We start from the raw sequence: 18,220 nt of genomic DNA on the forward strand, positions 1-18,220 counted from the left end.
ATAGGATTCTATATCTAGGTGTGTCCCTCAACCAATCCCAATCCTTGATAGGTTTTTCGCTATTGCCACATAGCATGATGTCAATCTGACGCATAAAGAAGTATGTCATTGTATTTTTTGTGGAAATCGATGAGAATTAGCGTACGTCCGTTTATGTTAGCTGTCAACTCCCTGTTTTAAATAATTGCTAATAAAACATCAACTGCCCATCTTCTTGAGTTTGTCTGGTTATTTGGACTCAGAATGATTCTGGTGTAATCCTATCCAGTAAACGATGCACGTTCCAAGGGTCATATGCTCATAATTCAGACTGTACCTTCAAACAGGATCCAATGATGAGATATTCCTTCTACTTCTCGTGAAGCCTTCAGATCTGCTGAAAGAGGGGCTCAGCCCTCTTTTAAAGACAAATGGACCACAGGGATTGGTGTAGGCTAAGCCTACCTTAAAGAACCAATCCCGGGTCCCCACCAACAATCTCCTGTATGTGTGAAGTCATGACCAGAGTGCTTTGCAACAGAAAAGGTAAAGGGGTGAAAACATGTAATACTGAGTCCCACCCATCTTCCTGTCTGTTGTGGATCAAAGGGTCCCTCTGGTTAATGTAGCTATCTTTGGTTCCTGATTAAAGTGGCAGGTCTCTCTTGAAGCTGCGGCGAGACCAGATTTTCTGGCTCCGTCAAGCCACATACTTGTACCTTCTGAATGGAGTCTCCTTGCGGGGATGACTACTGTAAACACAGAGTCTCAGACATCACATTTCACTGTCAATCGATACTAAGGGTGGGAGCTGGCTTCAGGTTGACACAGTACATAGGAAAGTGTGTTGGGGTTTCCTGTCTCCTTTCTTAGCCCTTGCAGCCAGGCCCCATGTGGGTCTGTTTGAATTAAACTCTGATTAGTATGTGGATGCTGCCACCAGCTACAGTGTTCAACAAAAGGACAGAGCAGATCCATGGAGCCTTTGTTAGTTAAGTAGCCTTGCCATGGCAGGGGAAAGGTTTGGCCCTCCCCCTTCTGGAGATGCATTGTGTACTCCACCTGTCTGATCCCAACTAAATATGACAGTGGGGACTGCACCTGTAGGCTGTATCCACCCAGAGTACACAGAACTATACGTATGTCATGCGGTGAGCATAGGAAAATATGTGCGGATTAGCCCCACACATTTTATGGAGGTTGATCTACTGTCATTCAATTACATTTAAAATTTCCAAAAAGCCCAGACGAGTGCACACCCACAGTGCGGATGGTCGAATTCCCCACACCTGTGCCCCGCAGGGGATCGGTGGTCATCCTTCAGCCTCCTCATTTACAGAGCCGAGAGCCCTGCAAGGTAAGATGTTAGGCAAGGGACATGAGCCGTTGCCTCTGCCACACAGGGGGGGAATCCTGGGATACCAGGTTTGTAGATCCTGTGAAGTAACAAGAAAAAAAATGTTTGTGGAATAGGGTGGTGGGTAAATGGGGAGGTTATATCTCCCTGGTAGGAGCCGTTCCAAGAGAAAGAGCTTGGGAAAAGAAGTTTCGAAGAAAAGCCAGGCCTCAGAGGAAAGTACTGGGGCGAGGGAGAGGACGTGAAGGTAATAGGAAGAGTCCATTTGAAAGGGAATTTTCATATGGAGTCAATTGCAATTCTCTGCGATGCCACTGATTATTCCTTCCGTATTGAAAAAAGGAATTCTTAATTCCGCACCTTTATGGCTCATTATCCAGCTGTTAACGTGTTTAAAGCAATGGCTGCCAATGAACTCGTATTTTACTTTAACTTAAAAAATAATGATATCAGTATCTGTCAGGTGTGTTCCGTCTTAAATTAATTCAATAACAATTGAATCACTGAATTATGATATGATATGATATGATATGGTATTTGTAACGCGCCTATACACAAGTGTTTCAAGGCGCGACGAGGCAGGGAGGGAGGGAAACAAGGGGAAGACGGACAAGCGATCCTACTAGGCCAGGTGTCATTCAGATCGCGCAAGTGCAGAGGTAAGGGGAAAAAGGAGAAAGTGCAGGGGGAGGAGGTGGGGGGAGAAGTGCAGTACAAGGTAAGTGGCGTAATGAAATAATAAATGATAAATAAAAAGGGCCAGCTGGTGGCAAGTGCGAGGTAAGTGCAGAGCAAGTGCTGGGCAGGGGGCTGTAGGGATACAGTGACAGTCCCACAGTGCAGGGGGAGCCAGGGGGTCAGTGCAAGTGGAGAGTGGCTGGGCCCTGGACCGAGGTCGCTGAGAGTGGCCCAGATGCAGGTTAAGTGCAGAATTCAGTGGGGAGTTAAGCAGGTTTAGCAGGGGAGAGGGAGAGAGAAGGCAGAAGCGAAGAGGAAGGTTTTGAGGTGCTTCCGGAACCGGAGATGGTTCTCCTCAAGTTTCAGGGAGGCAGGCAGGCTGTTCCAGAGGGAGGCCCCTGCTGCGGAGAGAGATCTACCCCCAGCACGTTGCTTCGAGAAGCGGCTGACCATGAGGGAGTTAGAGATGGATGAGCGAAGGGCTCGTGAAGGGAGATATTTAGGAAGATGCCGTTCAGATCACAATCACCGTCTGATTTACAGAATCTCGAAATGCCTATGCGTCACTGTCACTATGGCCGTCACAGAAAACCAACCACTTTAAAAAAATTCAAAGCAGCAGTGACTGGGGAAATTCCAATGCGATCACAAGAGTGACCTGGTTATGTCAGGCTATGATCCAGCGGTTCTGTGGGCTGCTGCTTCTTTTTGGGAACCTTGACCCTGCTCGGCTTCACCCAGCTGTGTGTGCTTTTCACATTCCTGCGCTCCCACTTGCACATTGCTCCACTCTCACTTCTAGTTCTGACAGTCGATTCATTTGGCTTCCGTGGCCCAGACTGACTGGCGCCAGTCCCGTGACGTCACCCATTCACTCCGTGGTCCAGCTGGCGCCGTCAGGGCGGTTGCCGAGGAAACGAAGAACGCCACACATACAATGACTTCCAGCTGTACTGTTGTGTACACAAAAGCACACAGCCATGCAAGGCTAGTTTGTGCGCGCGCATGCTCAACGCAAAGGACATTCGCTTTTTCAGTCATCTCTTTACTATACTTTCGCCATGCGATCAGAGGATTTATTTTCCCGGCTGTTGGATAGCCAATACTACCTTACATGTGTTTTTAGTAGAAGGTGCATGTTAGTAGAAACATATGTAAACATTTTTAATTCTGATAAAAGATCATATCAAAGGATATGTATTCAATATTGCTGACAATTTGACTAGCAAGTTGATACTCAGGTATTTCAATTCAATAGTTGTTGGAATTCTTTGGTTACATATCCGAAATGTAGTTTAAAGTGATCAGAAAGCACTCCCTTCAAATATGGCGTCAAGCGTACGCGACGCACCAGCCAGCGGTCTAGATGCAGTTATCAAGTTAAAGGCGTGCACTTGCATGGGGAGGAGTTGAAACTTGGAAGAGAGACGGGCGCCGTTTCTTGGAGGCTCAGGTTAGTTCTGGTGATCAGATGTTCAGCACCTTGTTATCCATTCCCCAGCTCAGTGTTTAGCATCCTACGCTCTTAACCTGGACCACAAACGTTTAGCCAGAGAAGGGCAGCAGGCAGACTCACACATTTAACATCATTGCACGTGCACAGATATTCATGGAATATTCAGATTCACGACTGAGTCACAGCGTTAAACTTAGACATGGTACCGTGGGAAGATCTAGCATGTTTGAGTGGGTGGGGCAATGTGTTATCAAAGAAGGAAGCAAGATTTTACCAGCCATCTACTGGGGCAGTAGAAAAACAACACCTCAGAAGACCTATACATGGCGCAAGTGTATCACAGTGAGTGCACAAGATGTGTGATATTGCTCTGATTACTTACCAGTAATCTTCATTACTCCTAGTCCTACACTTCCTCGTCACAGTACTTCATGAGGCACCCTCCTCCGACACAGGACCTTCTTCTATTTTTTTAAATCCCTATAACTCCTCCCCCACATCCACGTCACTCAGTTTCATATTACTAAGCCGGAGCATGTGACCTTCCCTGCAGGGAGGGTGAGGCGGGGGTCGTCAGTACTGTGACGAGGAAGAGTAGGACTAAGAGTAATGAAGATTACCAGTAAGTAATCAGAGCATTCCCTCCAGTCCACTCTTCCTTGTCCCAGTACTTACTTCATGAGGTATACCAAAGCAGCAACGGGGAAAAGGTCCCAATGAGACACAGAGTCAAAAACAGTGCAGCAAAACACACCCACAATAAATCTTAAATCACATCCCCACAGACAAAACTCCAACCACGAATGAACCAACCCCCGAGTGGGAGCAACTCAACCCATAGCGGTTGATGAAAATGCCTAGACCAGCCAAGGCGGCAGCCATACAAATCTCTTGCAGAGAAAAACCCTCCTTGCATCGGCCCAGGAAGCCACCAAACCCCTGGCGGACCGCCCCTGATCGTGCACAGGCAGGCCAGAAGCCACATAGGCCCTGGAGATCACAACCAGGAACCACCGGAAAATGGAAACCACAGATGCGTTATGCCCAGCCCCAGCCGGACCACAAGCAATCAGAAGACTATCAGATTGGTGGAAAAAGCAAACCAAGCCAAATACTTCAACACGACCCGCCGGACATCAATGTTAAGCCGAGCCACCTCCTCAGGCGTTCTTGGATCATGACAGAAGTCAGGGAGAACCAGACCCTGAGAGGTGTGAAAACCGAGAGACAACTTAAGGGAGAAACTTTGGACCACACCCCAGCACCACCGAGTCTGGCAGCACCCTCAGGAAAGGAGCGTGACATAAGAGAGCCCCAATCTCCCCAAGCCTACTGGCAGAAGTGAGGGCAATAAGAAAAGCAGAATTCAGTGTAAGATGTTTGATATCAATCTCGGAAATTGGCTCAAAAGGAGGCCCGTGAAGGAACTGTAATGCAAGAGGGAGATCCCAAGGGGGAAGCCTTTTATCAGCACAAGGACGGGAAGAAGAAAAACCCTGGATCAACTTCCCCACCAACACCTCCCCATCCAAGTGACCATCAGAGTCCCCCAAAAGGAATTTAATGGAGGCCCACTGAGAGCGAAGCCTGGAAAAACTACCAGGCCCCTGTCAAAAACCCCTCCTGGAGGAACCGAAGGATAGAGAGGCCAGAAAGCAGGGGAGGGACCCCAGACCGCCATACCAGTCTCGGAAAGGGCCCCAATGTCTGCCAAACACTTTCAGAGTGGAGGGTCTAAGAGCATCCATTATGGACTCAACTACAGGATCTGAGAACCCCTGAGCTATCAACCTAGACTGAACAATAGCCACACTGCCCATTGCATCCGGTGGACTTCCAACCGCAGATCCCCTTGAAGGGGACACGGCCACCTCAGAACCAGCCAAGGTTCCTAGAACCGGAGCTCCAACAGAGAGGGGAGCCAACTCCGGCGGGACCAGAACGGAGCTAACAACAACACAGTCACCCTGGACACTCTGATGCGCCAAACCACCCGGGGCGGAAGGGGAATAGGCGGAAAGGCATAAAGGAAAACCCCAAGGCCACTGTACAGAGAGGACGTCCATCCCCCAATCCCCTCGGCCTGAAACCGAGAGCAGAAGAGGGGAACTTCTGCTGAGGCCGGGGATGCAAACAGATCTAGAACCAGGGACCCTAATCTGACACAGGTCACCGCAAAGACCTGGGCCAACAGGACCAACAGGACCAGTTCCGCAGAGGAGTGACAACCAGCATCTGAGAAGATCCGCTTGAACATTGTCCACCCTTTTGATACGTGAGGCCACCAGAGACACCAGATGAGATTCTTCCCAGGTGCCTATCAGCGCTGCCAGAGCATTCAAGGAGCGTCCAGAACCCCTTTTGCAGTTGACATATGCCAAGGCCGTCGTATTGTCCGATCGGACCAAAAACCACGAAGTACACCAGAGCTTGGACAATGGCAAAACTCTTGCCAATTGGATGATCGCTGGCTTTCCCCAGATCTCACAACCCTTGAGCTGAGAGGACCCCCAATGTAGACCCTTTCTGCTGGTGTTGGTAGTAAGAGAGGCCACAGGAGGAAGGACCATGCACACCTTAGCCTGTAGACCTGAACCCCCCCCCCCGCCACCAAGCAGGGAGACTCGCAGCGCTGGGGACACTGAAAACAAAACTACAAAAGCCGAGATGTCGGGAGCCAGTGGGAGACAGTATAAGACACCACGGGACGTAACCGAAGACGGGCTCAAGGAACCAGAAAACATGCAAGACGTCACGTGCCCCGTAACTTCAGCAACAGGCGAGCCGAGACATACTGCCTTCTGAGAACCCAGCCCAGAAAAGCCAGCAAGCGCCCCCCCTGCACAACATCCAGAGTACGCTCTCGCCAGACGTCCGGATAAGCAGTGCTGGGTCTTGAGACCCATAAGCAGGTGACACATCCTAGAAGGCATAGGGACCAGGAACACCCGCAAGTAGAAAACTTGACCCTGAATAGGGAGAGGAACGGGCAAGACGGTAACCCACAACAACCGTTCGGAGAGAACGTATCCCATGGCCAACTACTTGGACCGTGAGCTGGGTACCAAAGTCCTAACCATGCAAACCTGGACAGGAGGAGAAAGGAACGGCAACTGATACCCCCCTCCGGAAGGAGCCCATTACCCAGGAAGCCAAACCCTACCAGTCCCATACACCTCCGAGAAGATAGAGACGAGGACCCAGGGAAAACCTCCAGTCACTGCACTTGCACCAGAGGGAAATCACAGGACGTTTAAACAGGCCTGCGCCACAATATAACAGCATGCTTGTCAGCCCACAAAAAGATCCGACCTATCAAAAGGAAGATACAGGACAGCCCAGAAGTCCAGCAGACTATGGCCCCCTCAGCCGACAGAGGAGCCACCAGGCTGGCGTCAAAAGGGCAGAGTACTGTCACAAAGCGGGGCAAAGCAATCCATCCCGGATAGCAGACATCAAAGGCAACCCCCTACCTGGGGTATGCCTGTACTGGAAAACCCACTGAAGTGACATCCGCCTCCACCGGCACCAGGGGCTCTGAGAACCCCTCTAAGCACAGACATGTGCCCTATCACTTCCCACAAGTCTGAGAGGAGGCGTGAAAGCAACACGTCGGCACCGGAGGACCTAGGCCCTAAAAGAAGAGACACTGGGAACCCCCTACATGGCTGTTACTTCCATGATGCATTTTCCATAATCCCATGCCGGACAAGGGAAAAGCAAATCAACTCCTATGACTTTCCCTCACGCAGTTTTAGAGGAAGAGGACAGGACAAGGAGTCTGCGTCCATAGCTAGCACAGACCCTAACACGCCACATGACTAAGAGGTGGCTTGAGCCCTGTATCCAGTAGCTGGTAGCCCCATGCTCTCAATGGTTCCAATGTGTCGGTCTAGGAAGAATGAAGGACCGAGTCAGCACCGCTGAGACTCAAACCCGAAGTGTAGACTATGCCAGGCCGGTACCCTTCCGGCTGCTTGCAGACATGTCCAAATCTGCGCCGTATTCACAGGCAGCACACAAGGAATGCAGCCAACATCCGGTGCATCCTGGGCTGTGTGTGTCTGAGGAGCGGGTGGTATGTGACATGCCTGTGACAGTACAGAGCCCCCACACTTTCAAATACTCTCTGTCATAGTCACCCCACGACAAGAAGCAGAGAGGCCTCACAACAAAAAGGGAAGGCTAGCCCATACTGCCAAGTGCTTGCCATCATTTCCAATAAAGATGTGCACACAGAGCACGAGGAAACAGCCTGTCGAAGGAGTCATGATGGCCATACCAGCATGAGAGGGGAAAACATCAAGCACAGTCCTCCCCTCTCCTTACCTTCCCCCAGATAATGCAGCTAGCATCCGGTGCTCCTGGGCCGTGTGTCTCTGAGGAGCGGGTGCTATGTGACATGCCTGCGACAGAACAGAGCCCCTGCCCTTTCAATACTCTCTGTCACAGTCACCCCACGACAAGAAGCAGAGAGGCCTCACAACGAAAGGGAAGGCTTAGCCCATACAGCCAAGTGCTTGCCATCATTTCCAATAAAGATATGCACACAAAGCACAAGGAAGATGGCCATACCAGCAAGAGAGGGGAAAACATCAAGCACAGTCCTCCCCTCTCCTTACCTTCTCCCAGATAATCCAGTTAACATCTGGTGCATCCTGGGCCGTGTGTCTCTGAGGAGCGGGTGGTATGTGACATGCCTGCGACAGAACAGAGCCCCCGCACTCCCAAAGACTCTCTGCCACTGTCACCCCATGACAGGAAGCAGAGAGGCCTCACAACAAAAGGGAAGGCTAGCCCATACTGCCAAGTCGAATCAAGATGGCCAAAACAGGAGGAGAGGGGAAAAAACATGAAGCCCAGTCCTCCCCACTCCTTACCTTCCCCCGGGCCGTGCAGGACCAGGGACACAATGCTCACGCTGCGGTCCGGAGCCCAGCAAAGAACCAAGTGAGGCAATCCAGCTCAACTGTGACCCCCAAGCCCCGCAGGGGGCCCAGGAGCAGCGCCGCACCTGAGGGAGCCGAGGGCCCCGCCACACAGCCCCCCCAGGGGGCCAGTAATTGGTGCTCCCCGGTGCCCCGCACCGGGAAGAAAAAGTCCAACCTGCCGGAGGCAGGAAAAATTAAACTGAGTGACGTGGATGTGGGGGAGGAGTTATAGGGATTTAAAGAAATAGAAGAAGTTCCTGTGTCGGAGGAGGGTGCCTCATGAAGTAAGTACTGTGACGAGGAAGAGTGGATGTGGAGGTAATGCTCTGATAATTCACCGGTAATCTTCATTACTTGTAGCACTACTATTCCTTGTCCCAGGACTTACATTTGAGAGGCTCTGCTTCCTTCCAGGAACCCTTTGTCAAGCATTTCTCCTGTTGGCCCCGCCCATTCTCTGGAGGAATAACCCACGTTTTTCCCATGAGGCAACAGTTTCTTTTCTCCAAGCTTTAAAAGGGACAAGGAAGAGTAGGAGTAATGAAGATTACGCTAAGTAACGTAATCCAAACATTACCTTTTAATTCCCTCTTCTGCGTTCAAACCCTTACCTAGAGTTGTTGTCCATGCCATTGATAAGGCGCCAATGACTCTAAGAAACACTCAAGACACCAAAGATAATGCCCAAAGATAATGCTCAATCAGCCCCAAAGCAACTTTATGGTGCTGCCATACGATAACGAAAGTGTAGATTCTTCGAGCCCCAGGCTGCAATATTTCCACAAGTATGTAGACCTGGGGCCTTCTGCATTCAATTGATAATGCCTTAAAATGTTTTGGGACTGGACCAGCTAGCAGCCCTGCAGATGTTCTGCAGAGACACACCCTGGGAATTAGCCTAAGATGTGGCAAACCCCCTCCCCTAATGGATCTCCCCTGAATCGGATGTTGCTCTGCCTGTTCATAAACCATCATTATAACCATTCTAATCCACCTACTACTGATGATTGTGAGTGACTTCTCACCATTTCTCTTGGCCACAAAGAAAACCAGCAAATTGTCACAGTGCCATGCCTCCTATTGAGAATGAGCCTCTGGAAAGAAGGCTGGCAACACTGTCTCCTGCGACCTATGACATTTTGACAAAACCTTTGAAACAAAGGGAGTGGCACATTGCAACATGAGAGCCTCTTCATAGACCTTCAGAAAGGGAGGTTTGCACACAAGCGCCTCAATTTCCCAGTATTCTACTTGAGGTAACTGACTAGAAACTTTTTAAAGGTTGGACATTTCAGATCAGTGCACCCTATATGCTCAACTGGAGACCTCTGCACCATGTTGCAAACTAGAGTTAAATTCCAGGCAGGGTCACCGGATATTTCCACAGGTCTTGAGACCGAAATGCTCTTAAAGAGTCTTGATACTAGCCCATCACTCCCTTTCAGAGGAGACCAATGCTATTTAAATGCATGGCTTGCAGACCATTGTGCACACAAGTAAGAAACTGCAAGACCCTCCAGATCCCCTTCATGCAGCAAATGCAGAATGACAGGAATCCCACACTTTAGGGCCTGCAGATTCTTCCTGCCACACCATACAACAAAGCTGGCCCAGTGACGGTCATTTGACCAAAGCGTAGAAAACATACGAGCCCTCTGGACTATCTCTGCTACCTGAAAGCAAAATTGTAGCTTCTGCAATCCCCTCCTGTCAATTTCCAGACCCCCACCACATTCAGTTGCATGGACTGATGACCAAACCATTCCTTCCTGCGAAGGGGCGGCCACCTGAATAGTACCCACAGGAGTTTCAACTGCAGCTCAAGCAGCACTTGGAGCCAACCCCACCTGGGCAGCAAAAGGCACCACCTATATTGCTGTGGCTTTGTCCCCCCCCCTTATTATCCTGATCACCCGCGGGATAACAAGAATAGGTGGGAAGGCATAAACCATGGTCTTGGGTCAAATTATTAACAGGGCATCCACCCACATACACCCTATGTCGGGAATGTGGATTCGAACCTGAGAATCTGCGCATTTAGGGGAAAGGTCTGTACATGGATTCGGAATCTCCTGCACATTTCCCAAAATATTGACAGTTGGAGGGTCATCTCCCCTGCTGCCGGGAAATCCCTGCTGACTCTGTCGGCCTTTGCATTGTCCACACCCCTGATATGAGTCGCTTGCAGAGAGGATAGATGGTCTCCACCAAGTAAACAATAGACCTTTCCAAGCTCCGCAGAGATTGAAAGCTCAAACCACCCTGATGGTTTATAAAAACCCGAGAACTCCAATGGCTGAAAGTTCTTTCAATTGAAGGACAGTTTCTTATCTTCTTGGAATCATGTCCTCTGGTGGCTCTGATCCAGAAGAGTCACCCCCTCCCCCAGTGTAGGCTGCTGCTGTCTATAGTAAGAATTATCTGACAATTCAGAGACAAGGCAGCCCCTCTCCGTAGATGCAATAGAGAAAACCAACATTGAAGATCCTTATGGAGGGTGTCTGTGATTGGGATCTGACATTTTCCAATGCTGGGTACCAGAAGGAATGAAGGTGTTGTATTAGGAGTTGCAGATGAAGTGTGGCTCATGGGACCACACAAACGCACAATGCATGTGTCCTTGGAGAATTAGAAGGCCATCATACAGTCCATGCTGAGAATGTTACGTAACAAGGGCCGCAGCCTATAAGCCCTATCCAATGGTAGCCAGATGTTTCCTTACTTCTTACAGAATTCGATTCAGATGAACTGAAGGGACTGCAAGGAAACCAATTGTGAATTTGGGATGTTGATCAGAAATCCCCTAGTGGTCAGAGACTGGCAACCCCTCCATGGTTGTACCAGTACTATCTTCCTGTCCTTGGCCCTAACCAGCCAGTCGTCTAAGTAAGGGTAAACCTGTATTCCCTCTTGATGTAGGAATGCTACCAGACAGCTAAACGGCTTTGTGAAGACTGGGGGCAGATCTTAGGCCAAACAGCAAGACTCATAATGTGGTCCTCCCTCTGCGAATCTCAGGAAGTGCTGGTGGCTCCTGAAAATAGGCATGTGATAGTGGGCCTCCTAGACATCTGTTGATACCAGCCAGTCACCTCCTGAATGCTTGGAATTATTCTTTGCAGTGTCTCCATCTTGAATGTCCTGTCCTCACAAAGTTGTTTAGCTTCTTCAGGTCTATGATCAATCTGTATGTGTTGCATCTCGGCTTGGGCACCAGGAATATTCTATAGTTACCCCCAATCCCTTCTGTGTCCGAGGTACCCTCACAATTGCGTTCTTGTGCTGGAGTCCTTGGAGAGCTGAGAGCATAGCCTTTTTCCTGTGGATTTTCTTTGCAAGATTGGTCCATAGTGCCCCCAATGAGGATGGGTGAAATCTATTCTTTACCCTAGATGCTCAGTGCTGCAGGCCAGGCGCCTGCGATCAATCGGTCCCATGTCCTCAAAGTGAACCAGCCGGCCCCTCCCTGGTTGACAGTAATTGTCATGACTTCTGTCCTTTGGGATGGGACCTGATGTTCCTGAATGGACCTCTGAAGCCAGGTTTCGTTTGTTCACTACTTGATCTGGGGAAGCATGATCTCCTATGCAGTCTTGATCCTTGGGAGCCAGTGGAGGTGGAATTCTTCCTTAATTTATCTGCATGTTTGTCTGCTTTGGAAACCTTGTGGAACTTGGTTTTCAAAGCATTGACAAACAGTTTATGGCCCTCGAACAGGAGTTTTAGGGCCACAGACGTCTGGGAACCCCCAGACTTCAAATCCCTAACACACATGTTGCCTTCCTGAAGCAGTTACTCCCATCCCCTTAAGATCTTGTCCCTAATGTCTGAAATCAATGGGAGAGCAATCTTCGGGATATCTTTTGTACTGGCAAATCTTAGGGTTCAGGGATTGCCCCACTGCTGCTTGTTCCCTGAAACCCATGGATATGTTGATCTGTTCCAGTATCCTCTCCACCTCTTCTCTGTCTAGGTTTTTACATATCTCCTCATCATTGTCTTAATCTTCTGAGGCGTACAAAAAGCTGGAAGAAGAGGAAAGTGTGGAAGAGGAAGGGGAGGGATCCTTGTTCTTTCTTTTCCCCCCTTTCCTCTGTGTTCCAGAAATTCTTTAACGAGGAGCTTCACCTCCTTCCTGGACACAGCATTTTTCTTCCTTTTTGGACTTCTTCCTCTTGCTGTTGTGTGTGGAAGGGGTCTCCAGCTCCAGGTGTTTTCATTTTTCTGCACACTTCCCCATTATCAGTGTCAGAAATGCCAAAACCGTAAGCTCAACACTTAGCATGGCAACAACACAATTTTTTTCGTTTAGGCTGTTAGCGCCAACTATAAGCCAAAACTATGGCATTAGAGTACAGATATGGAGAAATGGCATATGAGATGACACACAAAACTTGTATTGGTGTTGATTGGTTATTTGCCCACCCTTCGCCGGCCATTGCAATGCTAATCCCTATAGCCACTCCCACCTAGATCCTGTCCCTACCCACTCAAAACACTGCCTAATGTGAACTCTTTGAGCTCGCTTTGAATAAGCCTTACCATCAAACTTTGCACTCAAAGTGCCTGCCAGTGTTTTTTCAATGTCGTATTTTGAGAGTGTGATATCTGCGGACATCCGATGCGCCCAATGATTGCATGGTGACAGCGTGTGGTGGGTCATATTTTTTGGAAATGCCAACCATGTTGGGTTCTTGGACAGCGCCTGTTTGCGAACATTGCGGTAGAAACCTTAAAAAAAACACAACATTGCACTTGTCAAACTAATGAAACAATCGCTGGGGAGGTGAAGGGTGATGAGGATGGGATGGGATATGGCCATAAGAAGCCAAAGAACAGGTGCTTTTTCATTGCCAAAGTCCACAAACAGTCCTGATGTTCAGGGGCAGTCCTGTGATTTTTGCGAACATCTTTGCCTATTTTTGGATTACAGGGTTGGTGAAAAGCAGTTTTTGGATGGCTTATAACCTTGGCGCCACTCAATGAAACTGCATGACATTTTGCAATATCATTCTAGACCTCACCCTTAATGGTTCTGCAAAGCATGGTGCTGATTTTCCAAGAGGGAGCAAAAGTAGAGGGAGGGTCCCAAAATATTTGAAAGGCTTATAAATTTGGTGCCATTTGACGAATCTGCACAAAAGTTTGCAAAAAGATTTTAGACCCTGAATTGAATGGGTCTGCAACGTTTGGTGGTATTTTGTCAAGAGGAGTCAAAATTAGAGGAGCGGTCCCAACATTTTTACATGGCTTATACCTTTGTTGTCATTTGATGAATGTTCACACAAGCTTGCTAAAGGATTTTAGACCAAACCTTAAATGTATGTGGATCTGAGTGGATTTTGTCAAGTGGGGGCTAAGTTATAATGATTATTTTATGAACTAACATTTTGTCACTTTAAAAAAAATAAAACATGCATGGATTTGCAGCAAACTCGTGCAAGGAGCATTGGCAAGGACCTGAAAGCATGGTTTTGCAAATGTGTCAGTGTTTTATTTTTTGAAAAGTGTCATAATGTAAGTACAAAAAATAGTGATATACCTTTCAGTACTGAGCTATAGCCTGTGGACATGGCCAGTGGCCAGATTGTCCGCAAAATCTGGCTACTGGCCATGACCATGAGTTACCGGCAATGGGGTTAAAGTGGGCATGGCCTTCAGGTACTGGCTATGTGGTAAAGTCTTTCAAAAACGGCATAGGTTTCAATGGGAAAATAAATTCTGCTGGTGGCTACAGCCGATGTGCTGGACAGGATTGCAGCAAATATTCACGAGGAGCATCAGCAAGGACCTCAAAGCATGTGTTACGCTCACCTGGTCTCTGCGAGGACGTTGGGGCACGGTTGGAGCCCTCCCTGGACTTGGCTCCCCTGGATCGGATTTCTCCCCCAGCTGCTGCAATGTTGACTGCTCTGGTTGCTGGTACTGCCTCTGAAGGAATACGAGAGGCAATGAGAATGGTGTGGCGGTATCGTGATTTCCCCCAAACCCTTTGTTCCAGATTGAGATGAGCGTCGAGGTGATGAGCTGGAAAACAGGTGGCGGGTTGGTCTTAAATAGGCTGGCCCTGGCCCCTCCCTTTGGCCCCGCCTTGTGGCTCCACTCCCAGAGGTTCTTGCATTGCACATGCTCACCAATGTTCTGCTATGGCCACGCCCAGCCTGGATGCATGTGCCTTAGGCACAAAGTGTGCAGAGCACACTTTTGAATGAGCCTGGTGCCAGAGGCGCCAGGTCTGGGTCCATTTGGACCCTGTAGGTGGCAAAAACATGGGCCCTTGTCCAGTGGCCATGACCGCATGGTTTTGCAAATCTGTCCTCTGTTGTATTTTTTCTAAAGGGTCAAAATGTCAGTACAAACATTTCTGATATAACTTTGGTGCCTGAGCAATGGGCCTGGCCCTGAGCAAGGACAAATGTGTACTCGGATTTGCTTATTGGGGCATGCAGCATGGTCGAAGCCCTAGGTTTGAATGTGAAAAATATTTCTGCTTGCAATTGCAGCCCGAAGTGCTGGACGGGATTGCAGTAAACTTGCGCGAGGAGCATATGCAAGGATCTGAAAGCATGCTTTTGCAAATCTGTCCTGTGTTTTACTTTTTTCAAAGTGTCAAAAAAAAGTGCAAACAATAGTGATATAACTTTGCAGCCTGGGCAGTGGGCCTAGCCCTCGGCAAGCACAAATGTCAACTCCGATTTCCCTATTGAGGAATGCGGCATGGCCGAAGCCCATGCCCCATGGATTGTGGAAACTGGCCATGGCTGCAATCTATGAGTACTGGCCGTTGGTCACATTCTGATGGAATAGTGAACACTGAACTAGGATGCACTGTAGGTGCAATGGATAACGGGGGTGGTTTGGTGGGGCTGGGGTCATGGCAGAGCTTCATGCCCAAGACAATTGAACCATGGTGTCCAGTCAATGTTTTGAAACAATAGTTTTGAATGCCAAAAGTTTCGACACAAAAGTGCAGAAAAAAAAGTTTCAAATTTATTTTTTTTATATCAAAGTTTAAAAAAAAATCGTATTGTAAAAGAAGTTGTTTTTAAAAAAAAAAAATGGGGGGTTTGGGGTTGGAACCCCCCACAAAAAAAAAATCAAAACTTTTTTTTCCGGCACTTTTCTTTTGTGTCGTAACTATTGCCATTCGAAACTTTGTTGAAACTATAACTAAGAACCTTGAACCATGACTTGCATCCCTAGCATGTGCTGCTAATAATGACACATTATTATGCGTTGCAAAAAATTTGTTTGTTAAAGGTTTACAGTTCTTTCATACATGTTAAAAGAAGAATTATTAAGAATTTATATACAGTGATGTAACATGAAACATTTTCACTCATAAAACCTATGAAATTCACAGAAGAAAGTTGTTAATGGGACGTTATGGTTAAGTTGCACTAATAAAAACCTATGAAATTCACCCAAAAATATTTGTTAAATTGACATTATGGTTAAGTTGCACTAACAAAAACCCATGAAAGCCACTGAAAAAACGTTAGAGGGATGTTATGATGAAGTTGCACTAAAACAAACCCATGAAATTCAATGAAAAAACTTTGTTAACGAGACATTATGGTTACAAGTACACGAAGAGGGGGTAATTTAACAGAATTACCACCGAAGAGAGAGATGTTCTGGATCCACAGGCTAGACTCACTTGATCCCACAGACATTAAAGATAAATTCTCTTTTACCCAATTCCTATGAACAGATCTAGGTTTAATCTATTCACCCCATTATCAGAGACTGATATGAATGATTCACAAGAGGTTAACGTGATAGCTTGTGTGTATAAATCCTGAGAGTTAATCCATTTATGCTTGAGTAAAATATGATTTTCAGAGAACCCAAGACACCATATTTTTTACTTGACTAGATGCAACTACTGTGGATATTTTTGTCAACAATATGAGATTATCCGTTACACCTTGTAAAACAACAATAATGTGTAAGATCCTAATGTTATGCAGACATCTTCTATGATTCGGACTTTAATGATGTGTTATTTATATAGCGCCTTAATCCAAAGCGCTGTGCAGAGCACATATTTCCATACAATATCACCCAACCGAAATTGGTGCTCAACAGACAGTGCAAGTATGTGGAATATCTTTTGTGTAACTAAGGATTTTGTAATGTGACCAGCATCGTCTTGTGTATTATTAACCATGTAAAGCCATATATTGAAGTGTATTATTGACAGCCGAATGTTGCTAAACTTTGCCACCATGGGACATTTGAATTAGCGATATAAGAATGTTTACGACATCATGCAATGGGACAATAGCCATATTGGTATCAGGCACAGAAATAAGTTTACATTAAACTACTACTGGTCAACACTACTATGCTGTGGGCAGCCAACTCATGTCATCAGAAACTATGTAAATGGCTAAATCTATGAGAAATGTAAACATGTATGTTCTTCCTTCAATACACCCTGGCTGACGGTTATCCTGGACACATACATTTATAACATGCAGTGAACATTCCACATACATATGGACATTTGAAGGCTGTACCCTCTTTGCTCATCTTAAGACTGTGAATGGCCACTCATTCTGTAAAAGAGTGGAATAGATTCAAGATTAAACCAGCATCGTGATATATTAACATTCTTTTGTAGACTGATATGTCCCGGTAAGTAGTATATTAGGCGGCCATCTTGAGTTCGTAGCGTGACTGCTGCAGAACTTCAGAACACTGGTAAAATTGAAGTAAGGTGAGTTGCCAGAAATAGCAAGAATATCACTATTTGAAATACGAAGTGTTACTTTAATTCAGATCTGCCCACAGCATAAAAATCTTTTCAATAGGGGTTTCACACTTTGTTTACAGAGCCATGATGTGGATCATTTTTCCAGTACAGATTGAATATTGTAGCAACACTTTAAGCGTATTGTCCTCCATAAATACACAGCACCTGGGCACTGCTAAGGTGAGATTAAAGATTTTGACAAGTGACAGACTCTAATCATTTCTAATTCTTACACCTATTATTGTAGTTTGGGAATAATGCTTGACCATAAGTGGTATTCTTCCCCTATAGATTCAAGTATATCCTTTACTGAATGAAAAACGTTAAGGTGCTTCTCAACACGAGGCACATGGGTGAGTGTCTATAATATAGGTGATCTTTGGAATGGAATCATAATTGATATATTGAGGATCACCTTAAAACATCATATTTATCACAGATGATATAGGCAGCTACCACAATAGATGCCCTGATTTTCATTGACTATTTTATCCAAGTGGAATGAGGATCCCTCACCTTTTATGAGGTAGGGTACTAACTTCACATGCATACACAGATTCATATTACTTAATCAGAACTTTAATATTGTCCTACTATTAGGTGGGGAAACCTTTTGAGAAAACCAAGGAATTGGGCTATACTCACAGTCCCAAGAGAAGAGATCTCAAGGACGCTGTTCCCTATGAAGTCAGCCATGTGATTGAAAGTTGAACATTCATTAAATTCAAATACAAATCTCTATGTAATCAATTCATATGTTTATGTCACTGCTCATATATATATATATATATATATATAAGTTTTTTTTTTAACTGGCTCTTTAGATCATGCTTGAAGTTGAACCACGCCTTCCAAGCCAATCAGAGCGCTGTCCGCGGACCGAACCGGGCAAGGGGTCTTCGGACCGGACACAGATATCACTAATTTTTTTGGACCTACATTATGGTTGTTCTAAAAAAAACTACTGGACGGATTTCCACCAAATTTACAAAAGCAAGCTTTCGGGACCAAGCCGCTTTCCTGCCACAAATTTGGTGAAAATCCGTCCAGTTGTTTGG

At 46.8% G+C, this 18,220-nt stretch overlaps 1 long non-coding RNA gene across 1 annotated transcript in view; it reads left to right on the plus strand.

Annotated features, from left to right (window-relative positions):
- Window positions 1-3,422: 3,422 nt before the first annotated feature.
- LOC138481439 (uncharacterized) overlaps window positions 3,423-18,220 on the plus strand; it is a 31,677-nt gene continuing 16,879 nt past the window's right edge. The window contains exon 1 of the long non-coding RNA XR_011274246.1: window positions 3,423-3,467. This is a non-coding gene — a long non-coding RNA (uncharacterized lncRNA). The remainder of the gene's footprint in view (window positions 3,468-18,220) is intronic.

Source organism: Ambystoma mexicanum, chromosome 5p, assembly GCF_040938575.1.
Source record: "Ambystoma mexicanum isolate Mex_15411 chromosome 5p, UKY_AmexF1_1, whole genome shotgun sequence".
In the NCBI taxonomy this organism is placed as follows: domain Eukaryota; kingdom Metazoa; phylum Chordata; class Amphibia; order Caudata; family Ambystomatidae; genus Ambystoma; species Ambystoma mexicanum.